Source organism: Crocodylus siamensis, chromosome 9 (assembly GCF_052110815.1).
Source record: "Crocodylus siamensis isolate JL-2025a chromosome 9, ASM5211081v1, whole genome shotgun sequence".
Taxonomy (NCBI): Eukaryota; Metazoa; Chordata; order Crocodylia; family Crocodylidae; genus Crocodylus; species Crocodylus siamensis.
This window is the reverse complement of record NC_143403.1, coordinates 37,699,050-37,711,826: the sequence shown is the minus strand read 5'-3', so window position 1 is coordinate 37,711,826 and position 12,777 is coordinate 37,699,050. Positions and strand designations below refer to the sequence as shown.

General features: G+C 46.9%; 1 protein-coding gene across 2 annotated transcripts in view; it reads left to right on the top strand.

Moving 5' to 3' along the window:
* The window catches only part of CNGB1 (cyclic nucleotide gated channel subunit beta 1), a 152,408-nt gene that overhangs the window by 14,962 nt on the left and 124,669 nt on the right, over nt 1-12,777 (top strand). Inside the window, exons 2-4 of one of the 2 annotated variants that reach the window (XM_090062699.1) lie at nt 11,127-11,203; nt 11,476-11,597; nt 12,228-12,418. The gene's annotated coding sequence lies outside the window, so the exon portion shown is untranslated. Of the gene's footprint in view, nt 1-11,126; nt 11,204-11,475; nt 11,598-12,227; nt 12,434-12,777 lie in introns of both variants that reach the window. The other variant, XM_090062698.1, reaches the window with a different exon arrangement.

The window sequence follows — 12,777 nt, the reverse complement described above, 5'->3', positions numbered from 1 at the left end:
CTATCCGCCGTAAAGCTGGCAAGTCAGTCAGCAACACAGAAGTCCTTGACTTAAGGAAAGCTGACTTTGACAAGCTCAGGAGGCTTGTCAGTGAGGCCCTAAGGGACCATGACCCCAGGGGGAGAGGAGTCCAGGAAGAGTGGTTGCTCCTCAGGGGAGCGATCCTCAATGCACAAGCTAATTCGATTCCATCTCAGAGGAAAGGCAGCAGGAGGGCACAGCAACCCCGCTGGCTCTCCAGGGGTCTAGCAGACATCCTGAGGCTAAAAAGAAAGGCCTACAAAGGATGGAGGATATGTGGGGAGCTGGAGGAAAAGCAAGGGCAAAACTGGACCCCTGCTGAACCAGATGGGACAACTGACAACTGATGCCCAGGAAAAAGCCAATCTATGAAATGGGTATTTTGCGTCGATCTTTCATCAGTCCCATAGGATGCCCATGCCCGCTATGGGACAGGGAGATCCGGGTGAGGGAGATCCCATGCCCTCCATTAACTCTGACCTCATGAAGGAACACCTTGAGAGGCTGGATACCTTCCAGTCAGCCGGCCCTGACAATCTACACCCCAGGGTACTCAAGGAGCTGGTGAGCATCATAGCCCAGTACCTGGCACAGATCTTTGAGGACTTCTGGTGTAGTGCCTGAAGACTGGAAGAAGGCCAACGTGGTGCGTATCTTCAAGAAGGGGAGGAAAGTGGATCTGGCAAACTATAGGCCCATCAGCCTGACCTCTATCCCGGGGAAAGTCTTAGAAAAGTTTATTAATGGACTGGCCGATGCCAACATCCTGAGGGATAGCCAGCACGGGTTTGTTGCGAGTAGGTCTTTCTTGACGAATCTCATTTTCTTTTATGACCAGGTGACCTATCGCCTGGACAAGGGAGAAGAGATTAATGTCATATATCTTGACTTCAAAAAAGCCTTTGATCTGGTATCCCATGATCACCACTTGGCAAAACTGGCCAAGTGTGGCCTTGGGTCCACCACAATCCACTGGCTGGGAAATTGGCTCTGGTTGGATGCAGAGGGTAGTAATTGATGGAAGTCAATTATCATGGTGCCCTGTGACCAGTGGGGTCCCCCAAGGCTCTGTCCTTGGACCCATATTGTTCACCATCTTCATTAATGATGTGGACATTGGAGTCAGAAACGGACTGACCAAGTTTGCCGATGACACCAAACTTTTGGGGCAAAGCATCCTGATGGTGTTTAACACTGAAAAATGCACGGTTCTCCACCTTGGGAGGAAAAACTTGCAGCATCTTTATAGGCTTGGCAGTGCTACGCTGTCTAGCGCTATGGAAGAAAGAAACTTGGGGGTCATCACTGACCACAAGATGAACATGAGCCTGCAATGTGATGCTGCAGGTAGTAAAGTGAGCAAAATGCTGGCTTGTATCCATAGAAGCTTCTCAAGCAAATCCCGGGATGTCATTTTCCTGTCGTACTCGGCCTTGGTGAGGCCACAGCTGGAGTACTGCATCCAGTTTTGGGCTCCACAATTCAAAAAGGATGTTGAGAAGCTTGAGAGAGTCCAGAGAAGAGCCATGTGCATCATCAGAGGTCAGGAAAACAGACCTTACAATGACAGGCTGAGAGCCATGGGGCTCTTTAGCCTGGAAAAGCACAGGCTCAGGGGTGAGCTGATGGCCACCTATAAGTTTATCAGGGGTGACCACCAGGATCTGGGGGAATGTTTGTTCACCAGAGTGCCCCAAGGGATGACGAGGTCGAACGGTTATAAACTCCTGCAAGATCATTTCAGGCTGGACGTAAGGAAGAATTTCTTTACTGTCTGAGCCCCCAAGGTCTGGAACAGCCCGCCATTGGACGTGGTTCAAACACTTACATTGAACACCTTCAGGAGTAAATTGGATGCTTATCTTGCTGGGATCCTATGACCCCAGCTGGCTTCCTGCCCTTCGGGCTGGGGGCTGGACTTGATGATCTTCCGAGGTCCCTTCCAACCCTAATGTCTATGAAATCTATGAAATCTGGTGTGGGTAGGGTTGCCATCTTTTACACCAGGGGTGCACAACTCAAGTATGTACCTGGGCTAGAGGTGTTGTTGGTCAAAGTTAGGAGGGCTGAACCAGATTACTGGGGAGTTTAAAGTGCTGCTCAATGTGTTGCGCACCAAATTTTTTGCCATAGTTTTGAGAGGAAAAAAGGGCGAGAGAGGGAGCAAGTGTTGGGGTAAATGTGTATCCCCTGCCTGTCTCGTGTACCCCCAGGGGTATGCATAGCACAGGTTGAGAATCTATAGAGTAGATCGCTGCAGTGGAAAAGAACTTCCATAAAGGAACAGTATACTGTCTCTCTGGAGGGTAGTTTCTCCTAGTGAGGATGGGGGAAGTTTACACACTGGCACAGAACTAGTATATCCATTGCATATTTTATGTCTAGAGCCATTAATTGTGAGACTTTTTTTGTAACTGTAGAAGTGACAATTGCCTGAGGCAATGGCTATGCTGCAATCTTAGCAGCAGAGGTGTCTTGCCAGTGCAGCATCCTGTGCATGGCTAGGAAAGCTCTAATTCAAGGCCTAAATATATCAGGAAAGTGAGGCTGGCAACTGAGTTATGTAGCTCTCTTTCCTCCAGGGCTAGTATGGAAGCAGTACCATGGTATCATGCTTGAGGGCCGTGTGCCACTGAACTTCCTAGCTTTGGATGAGACAGAAAATGCCTCATTCTTGCCACGTCACAATAATTTCTTTAGCACAACTTTCAACCTTTGGAATTGTGCCCAGTTCAAATGGGGTGAAACCCTTCATTTCTGTTGTGCTTCTTTCTCCAATAGGTTATTTCCAGTGTATAGATGGCAAGGTGGAAAGCTATATTGTGTGTTTTTGGCACATAAAAAATGCTGCTTTTTTAACTTTACAGTTCTGGAGTGTTGGATAATATTGTGCGTCTTTGGGGCATGCAACCTAAAACCACTGCCAACTGTTGACTTTTGACAATGAATTAATGACCATAAAAACATAGAATTTGCAGTGGTCAGATTGGAAAGCCCTGGTTAAATTCTAACTGGAATAAGTGTCGGAGCTGGTCAACTGATGGGAAAATGACTGCTTCAGATTTTGAATTTCTTCCTGTTTACTGGGGTTCAACATCAGACCCATTTGTCTGGGTGACAGACATTTTTGTAGTTTTCTAATTGAAATTATATTGAAACAGCTCTTGAAACAATTATAGAAATTTGTCATCTGCTAAAATCCATTTTCATATTGGAAACAGGGCTGTCAAAAAGGACCACTTTCCATAATTAAAAAAAAATGAGTAAAATATGTCAGCTAAGACTATAGAGATGGGAGAATTTTCACAGCGCTGGCAATCTTTCATAACATTTGATATTTGAAAGGAGCTGTTCTGTCATAGCAAAATCTATGGGACACACAATTTGACCAGTTCCAATCATTTCATTCTGCTTCGCTAAAATTCTTCCACCAATTTTACTTGCACATAGTGATAGTCTCATTGTTCCAAACTCCTTTGCACAATGCACCTTTAGGCTGTTTATGGGATATTCTCTTCATCCCCAAAATGATCTTATTTCAGGAAAGCTGAAGACCAGAGGTCTATTCTTGCCTCTAACTTTATCAGGTGAGTTACCATTGGACTCTCCTCATTTGTCTCCTTATGAAAGGACGCATCAGTATTTTTAAAAGTAGGTGCATCTTTAGCTTGCTCCCTGGTGGGTGGGGAGGGGGAGAAGCATTGCCAGAACAGGAATTTGCTTGGAGCTAGCCCTCCTGTTCTTCAGTGGGCAATATAACCTGGTAGGGATCATGGAGACCTGGTGGGACTCCTCGCATAATTGGAGTGTAGAGGGCTACACCCTGTACAGAAGGGACAGAGTGGGAGAAAAGGCAGAGGGGTAGCTCTATATGTGAGAGCAGTACACCTCTCTGTAAGTTGATATTGGTTCCAAAAATAACCAGCTTGAAACCCTCTGGGTCAAGCTATGAGGGAGGGCGGGGTGGGGTTAAGGGGGGGAGGGGGGCAAGGTGAGAGAAACCTAACTAGGCATTTACTGCAAGCCACCAAACCAAGGAGAGGAGCTAGATCTGGAGTTCTCTCAAGAACTGACAGAGGCCATGCGTGCAAGGGACGTTTTTGTCATGGGTGACTTCAATTACCTGGACATAGATTGGGAGGAACACTTGGCTAGATCTGATCGTTCATGCAGTTTCCTGACTAATCGAGGAGCTCTTTCTGACCCAGGAAGTGCAAGGGCCAACCAGAGGTAGCGCTCTCCTAGACTTGGTCTTGGCCAAAGAAGATGATCTGGTGTGTGGCTTGAACATTGTGGGTAACGTGGGTGACAGTGACTATGATATGATCGGGTTCACCATCCACCACAAGGTTGACAAATCAACCGGCAGGATTGAAGTCCTGGACTTCAAAAATGCTGGCTTTGACAGGCTCAGAGCATTAGTAGGGGAGGTAATGCGGGGACCAGGAAGGGAAGGCAAATGGGGTGCACAAAGAGTAAGGTCATTGCTCAAGGATATGATCCTTGAAGCACAAAAGAAAACTGTTCCTGCAAAGAGGAAAGGGAGCAGAAGGGCTGACAAGCCCTCCTGGCTTAATAGGGACATTGCAGTCCTCTTAAAAAAGAAAAAAGAAGTGTATGCACAGTGGAAGCTAGTGGTGGTCCTCCTTGAGGACTATACAACAGTGGCCAGCACTTGTAGGGAAATGATCTGGAAAGCAAAGTGGTGACTGAGTTTAGGTTGGCCATGGGAGTCAAGGACAGTAAGAAGTCTTTTTTTAGGTATGTAGGCAGTAGAAGGAAAACAAATGGAAGTGTGGGACCCCTGCTTATCACCTCAGGACAGCTGGTAATTGACATTCAGGACAAAACTGAACTCCTGAATGCCCATTTTTTTTTCAGTATTTCACTGGACCAAGGGGAAAGTCAAGCGATATAAGGCTTATAAGGGGCATGCTGGGAATGGCAGCCTCCCCACTGTGGATGCTGAGCAGGTGCAATACCAACTAGAAAAGCTAGACACTTATAAGTTGGCAGGACTGGATAGACTTCATCTGAGAGTGCTGAAGGAGCTGGCTGAGGTCACCACAGAACCCCTGTGATGGACCATCACATGAATATGACCCATTAGTGCGAAGCAGTGGTCAGCAGGGCAAATAACATGCTGGCATGCATCAACCGATGCATCTCATGTAAAACTAAGGAAGTGATATTCCCGCTCTACTCAGCACTGGTGAGACCACAGTTGGAATACTGTGTCCAGTTCTGGGTGCCACACTTCAATAAGGACGTGGAAAAACTTGAGAGGGTCCAGAAAACAGCCAGCTGTATGATCAGGGACTTGCAAGGCAAGCCATACGAGGAAAGGCTGAGGGACCTGGGTTTCTTTAGCCTAAAGAGAAAGGGGGCTTGATAGTGGCTTACCACTATATCAGAGGAAGGCATCAGGAGCTCAGTGAACAACTGTTCATTAGGGCACTCCCAGGGAAGACTAGGACCAGTGGATACAAACTCCTGGAAGGCTGCTTCAAGCTTCATACCAGGAAAAACTCCTTCAGTCAGGGTGTCCCGACTGTAGAATAAACGTCCTCCAGAGGTGGTGCAGTCCCCTACCCTGGAGGTTTTCAAGAGAAGACTGGACAGTCACCTCGCTGGGGTCACCTAACCCAAGTTGTCCTCATTGTCTTCCTGTGTAGAGCAGGGGGGCTGGACCCAGTGATCTGCAGGGTCCTTTCCATCCCCTAACAATCTATGAATCTATCACAGTAGGGTGCCTGTATTTGTTCTTAGGCAGTTGGTAAAGGCATAGTTTGGCTGAGAAGTTCTGGGTCTGTTTATATGCAGGTGCTGCCTAGGGCTAGTGCCTGGAGTTTGAGGCATGCTTGATGGGTACAATTAGTTACTTTTTCTGGACTCTGCTGGAGATCACAAAGCTTACTCTCATACTGTTAACACTTCAGAAGTCAGTATTTCTCTCTCTCCATTAAAACCGGCTCTAGCACAATTTCTAAAAGGTTTTTATTTAAAGAATTCTGATTGTTAAGAATGCATTAGTGGGAAAAGTATGCAGGTTATTTATGGTCTGTAGGCACTACAGGAATGCTATCCCTTTTAATTCATTCTGCTGTGATAGAATATGCCATTGGCTTTACCACTTCTATCTACCCTCATGTAGCTCTGTAACTACCTCCAGGCTTGACAAGCAGCATTAGTCTGTTCACAGTATGCAAACTGACCGTTGGCACCAGAAGACTGTGCTTGCAGAAGTACATGGAGGTATACATGTGACTGCATGTCACTTGAAATCAGCACTGATATGCATTACTGATATGAGATAGTTGGGATACTTAGTCAGAAGGAAGGCCACCTGTGGAGACTGAACACGTGCACACAATTCAACTAACACAATATTCTGACATGGTTTTAAAATAAGCCACATGACAGAATTGGTAAGCACAGATTTCTATACCAACAGCCCCCTCCACACCTTTTTTTATTTTTTATTTTTTTGGTGGGGGTGGAGTGTCAACAGAGCAACAGCTCTTCAACCCTTAGTATTTTTTTTTCCCCTTGTGTTGAATCCTCCTGGCAAGTCTCAGATCACTGAGGATGTCCCAGGAAGTGATGTCTTGGACAACAGTCATCTTGCTCTTGGGTCTTCCAAGAATTATTTTCAGAGATTCCAATTATGTTCCAAGCACTAGATGCTTTTGTCTTCCTCTTGGCCTTATTTTGCCAATGAAACTCTCATTTGAGAAACTCCTTGGCCTAAAGGGAATCTAGCTAAAATCTGGGGCTAAGGTACCACCTACCACATGGGGGACAGAATTGGGACCTCTCTGACTGTCATGTCTTGTACCTGTAAAATTATATCAAGTGGAGAAGGGATATGTTTTTATTTTGACTTTTTGTCCCCCATCCCCACCACAATTGCATGAACTTATGTCCAATAATATACATTTAATAACTTTTTAAAGCCAGAGAGAGATAGTTAGCTATGTTAGTCTGAAGTCAGAAGGCAAATAGATTTGCACCTTGTAGACTAATCAGAGCTATATAACATAAGCTTTCATGCACCCAAGCTCAGTTCATCCAATGCTATGAAAGGACATAGGTTCATTAAAGGCAGGTCCTGTCAGACCAACCTGGTTGTCTTTTATGACCAGGTCACAAAATCCTCGGATGCAGGTGTCACGGTGGATGTAGTTTCTCTGGAATTCAGGAAGGCCTTTGACACTGTCTCTCACCCCATTTTCATTAAAAAAATTAGGCAACTGTGGTGTTGATACCTACACAGGTAGATAGGGCTCAAATTGGCTAGAGGGCTGCACCCAGAGAGTTGGTCAGGCTGCAGTTCTGGGCACTGCACTTCAGGAGGGATGTGGACAACATGGAGAGGGTCCAAAGGAGGGCCACTCACATGGGCAGGGGGCAGCAGGGCAGGCCCCATGAGGAGAGGCTATGGGACCTGAACTTGTTCAGTCTCCACAAGAAAAGGCTGGGAGGGAATCTGGTGGCCGTCTATAAATTTATCAGGGGGGACCTGTGGGGAACGGGAAAGTCCCTGTTCCCCCCTGAACACTACCAAGAGTAACTAGGAATATTAGCCACAAGTTGATTGAGAGTAGGTTCAGGCTAGACATCAGGAAGCACTACTTCACAGTCAGGGTGGCTAGGATCTGGAACCAACTTCCAAGGGAAGTGGTTCTCACTCCCACTCTGGGGGTCTTCAAAAGGAAGCTACATAATCACCTAATCTGAGTCATTGGACCCCAGCATTCTTTCCCGCCCATGGCAGGGGATCGGACTTGATGGACCTGCTCAGGTCCCTTCCGACCCTACCAACTATGAAGCTATGAGACATTCACAGACCTGGGTATAAGATGAAAAGAATGATTTGAATACAGAAGACAGGGATGGGAGATGGGGAAGTGGGGCAGTGCTGGGAGAAGCAAACAAGCTATAAACCCATAAGGACAAAAGGGTCACAAAGGCTAATCCAGGTAATGGGCTAAGAATCTGTAGTTCCTGTTTGACCCATACTTCCTGCAGTCCAGTGTGTGAGTGATTTCTTGTTCTGCAATTTCCTGTTCAAGCTGGTTTTTAAGGTTTTGCTAAGAACAACTGCCTTGAGGTCAGCAGTGGAATGTCCAGGGATGTTAAAATGTTTGGCTGTGCCAAATCTTGGATCTAATGTCAGATCAGCTTTTTAAAGCCATTCAGAATCGGTCACTAAAAGCTGTTCGGAGTCTTACATAATGTACTCTTGTGTTCAAGTGAACTTGCCAGTTGAAGCTGAATATGAATAGCCCACAACAAAGCTATGCTACAGGCATTCACTCTCCCAACCAGCTACCTCTTTTGTCACTGAGTGGGAGTAGCTGAATTAGCTTGATAGTTTTTTACTGCATTGTGTGCTTCTGTAGTGTGTCTGTATTCAGTCCAGTAGCTTGTGATCTCTATGCTAGGGCCGCATCACCTGTTGTTGTATTTTAAAAAAAATATGGCATCAAGCTCTGGCATTTTTCTAAATGCATACTGTATATTCTGAGGTATCCTAAGGTCTTCGGAAAGGACCCATGAAAAACTACTGAAATAGCTGAATTCATTCACCAGTGACAATGTGGCATCTTGTGAGGCATTATGCATGCTAACATATGACGGATAAGTTAAAACCAGACCAAACTTCACTGGGAAGATACTAAATAGAACAAAATTGAAAGAGAAGCATTTGTTATACAGTACCAACAGCTACAATTTGCTGTATCAAACTTAAGGGCGCAGAGAATAGTGGATGAAATAAAACTTAAAAGAAAACAGGGAACAGTATACAACCCCATCACTTACAAGTCATAGAACTGTATCAAACTTAAGAGTAGAGACACAGTAATGTATTAAAGCTTAATAAGCAAACAGTGTGTATTGTACAATACCAACAGATGCAAGTTAGTGAAAAAACTATGTTACCATTTGGGTAACCTCTGAGGCTCATATAAAGGAGGGTGACCTGTACTACTTATGATGGAAAGTGAGGGTTGGAAGGGACCTCAGACAAACATCTAGTCCAAATCCCTGCTCAGAGCAAGACCATACACAACTAGATCATCCCAACCAAAGCTTTGTCTAGCTGGGTTTTGAAAACTTATTTTGATTCCCTCTCCTGCCTCCCACCCCCTCCAGGTCCCATCCCTTGCATTAGCAGCTTCATAATATTTTGTACAATCTAAAATGTTCCAGTATCACCTGGAAGATGTGATCAAGATCAGGACCTCTATTTGCCAGGTGCTGCCCACACAGGCAGTGAAGACCTTATTGTCTAAATCATGGGTCAGCATACAGTGACCATCTTTTCAAAATGAAAAGGTGGGACATGCCTACCTTTCCTTCCCTGCTCCCTGCCCCGCTCCGACTCCTCTTCCCTCTCTGCCAGTGGCATGGCCAGGGCAGATGGGGGGCTGCTTGTTGCAAGCTCAGGGTTCCCCATCCTGCTGCCCTTCCCTTGGGAGGCCTGCACTGGCTGTGCACCTGCTGCCCGTTTGACAGCAGTGGGGGGTGCAGCTCCATGCCCAGGCAGGGGCTGCCTCGCCATGGTGGCATACCCAGTGCAGGGCTCCCTGGGCAGGGCTGCAGGTTGGGGAGCCCCAAGCCCACAGTGGGCAGCCTACATCCACCCTGTGCACAAATCTTGGTGGGGGGACATTTACTTCTATACCCTCCCTGAGGGGGTGTGCGCAGCAGCAGGGGGCTGCCCCTCCACCTCTGTCAAGCTGCCCTTGGCTTCACCTGCTCCACGCCTCAGCCCCATGCACTGCCCTGACTGGGTAGCACCCCCCCAGCCCCACTCCCTCCCTCACCGTGGGGGCCTCAATCTACACTACCTCCCCTGCACTCTGCCATGCCCCTCCCCCCTATAGACTTACCTGCAGGGTGCTTCTCTCCACGCTGCCTGCCTGTATCCCTGGCCATATGCATGTATGCAGGTACGCATGTGCATGTGGTGCCCCCTGCATCCTGCTCCCCAAAGTACCTTGCAGGCTGCAATGCTTCTAGCCCCCAAGGGGAAACCTGCAGTTTCCCATGGTTTTCTGCAGTGAACAGAAGACCCAGATCCCTGCAGGATACTGCGAAGCTGGGACAAATGCTGTCCCAGAGTCATGCAGCCCAGGACTGGGACTTGAGGTTCCCATTCTGGGACTGTCCTGCCCAGTTAGGGATGGGTGGTCACCCTAGGTCAGTACAGGATACCCTTTGTGATACAGATTCTCCATGGCTTGCAAGTCTCCACCCCCAGGTGCAGCCATCTGCCTGCACTTACCTTTGCCACTGATGCACATCCCCTCTGCAGTGAGGGTAAGCATGGATGTGGTGGGGCAGCAGGTTTTGTAGCCAAGGGGAGTGCTGCAGAAGGGATGGGTGACACTGTAGCTGCATGTCACACAGCTACACTGTGTTAGCACTGCTAAAGCAAGTACTAAATGACTCCACAGTAACTGCCATTACTGAGTAGTCCCGGAAGCGCATGGGTTGTTTCTAACCATACTACGCAGTAGCAATGAACTAGTGTGTAGTAGCTTGTTGCTACTGTGCAGCAGCATTGGCGTCATGGTTCATGCTTGCCAAGGGTTGTCTAGACACCCACTGATTCTCCATGCTAGGTCAGACCTTTGTGAGCTGAATTGGACCTCTTTGTGGCCCAGATCTAGTCTGTGGACTATAGGTTGCTGAGCCCTGCACTCTAAAGGGATGAGACAGACAGCAGGAGGGGGAAGTGAAAGCAGAGAAAGGTGAAGTGACTTTTCCAAGTTGCACTGCAGGCTAGTGGCAGAGCTGGTAAAAGACGGCAGGTATCCTAGACTACTAGTTCTGTGCCCTCTCCCTTAGGCCATGTTGTCTTCCCCTAAACCACTACAATGCACATATTTAACTGTGCATACAGCCTAGTTGAAGGCATGCCACATGAACAAATGTGTATTTGATGCAATAAACCATAGCTAAATTCAGTCCAAAGATAGTTCCCCAACAATACAGCATGACCTAATGTTGGGCTCCTATATACAATGCGGGCCCAATCTTGGGCCACCGAACTGAACATCTGGTTTGTAATGGTTCCTTTTCCTTTACTGCAGAGTCTTCCTGGTGTGTTTGGTATACAATAATATACAGCCCTGAGCTCACCACTCTCAAAGCCAAGCCACAGAAATAGGTATGTTATACTAGTAACATGGAGATTTGAGACTTCTCATTTTAGTACTAATGGTTAAGACAATGTTTTCAACCTTTTTAGACTCCAAGCACCCCTTGTAAAATGCCAGCTCTTAGCTTTCATTTATTTTTTGACTATGGAAAAATAATAGAGCATTGTTTCTGTTGCAAAGAACTCCAAAAGGCCACAACAGGGCAGATTGTTTTTAATACTATGAAATGCTGTTTGAAATCTCTGGGTTTATTTTGTGAATCTCTTTGTACACCTAATAGTGCTAACATTGCGTGGCAGCCTGCAATATCCTTGAAAGGATCTCAAGACGCCTGAGGGTGCTGCAGCACCGTGGTTTCGAGTCAACTGTGTTAAGAGGTGGACTTCAAAATACGCTGGCTTAGTAAGTAATGTATGTCTCCCTCTTGTGGCTTGCCACAGCTGCTCAAACTGCCTGCAAATAACACTTCCTCTGCACTGCAGTCAGTCACTGCAGTGTGTTGTAGAGATGCCTGGGTTTGCTTAACACTAGCTAGCTTGAGCACTGATAGTAGGCTGGCTGCAGCAGCATGTTATCTCCATGCAGGCTGCAAAACTCACTGGAGGAGCAAAGTAAATTAGCACATGCTGAGCTCTGAACTGCTGTGGCTGGGCTGCTACTGCTGCAGTAGGGACATCCCTTTAGGCAAAGCAGCAGTGCTGAAGTAAGCCAAAATGAAGGGGGAGCTACATTCCATTAGCTTTTTAAAGAAGTGAAAGGCCAGTGGGGACAAAGTTAAGTGGCTTCTTCCTCTTTGTCTGACAACAGTGCGCTGGCCTTGGTATCATGCAGAGGCCTTTGTTTGCTCAGCAGGGTTAAATTCCAGTGCTGGCATCCAAACTTTCTGGTTATGTGTTCTGTTATCTACAATATGTATCTATGTGCTTGGTAGCTCAGAGAGACTGATGGACTCAACTGAGAGATCCATTGGTTCCATTTTTAGGTCTGCACCCATTCTAAAACCACAATCTAAAAATACTGAATCTATCCCAGGGCTGAGTCCATTCTGCTGCACTGTGGAGAACTCAGAGCCGACCTGGGACTGAGAGTTTCTGCTTGGTGCCAGCCTGTGCAGTGGTAGAACACGTTCCTGTCCCAACAGGATCAAAAGAAGCTCTGGGAAGAGGACTGGATTGGAGAGTGAGAGGCAGACCCATCCCAGTGCCACACAGAGCTCTCTGGAGGTAGGGTCTGGAAAGGTGAGGGACTAGACACTGGGTAACGGACAGGGTGGGGCTGGAATGGAAAGGGAAGAGACCATCTCTGTATGTGCCCAGTGTCTTGCTGAATGGTGCTCTATTCCTTGACTGGAGATTTTCAGGGTTTCTGCAGTGTAATTAATGAATTAGTATCTATGAAAATGCCCAGAAAACATTTTTCTTCAGCTCATGGTGCCCCACAAACAAAGGCTTGGGCTGTTGTCTCCATTCTTCATAGCTCATGTTAAAAGGGCACTGGTGGGAAAGGGAGGAAGGTCTGAAAATCCCTGGGAAGTGCCTTCCAGTTCAGCCTCTTCTATTTAGGCATCTTTTGTTTTCAGAAA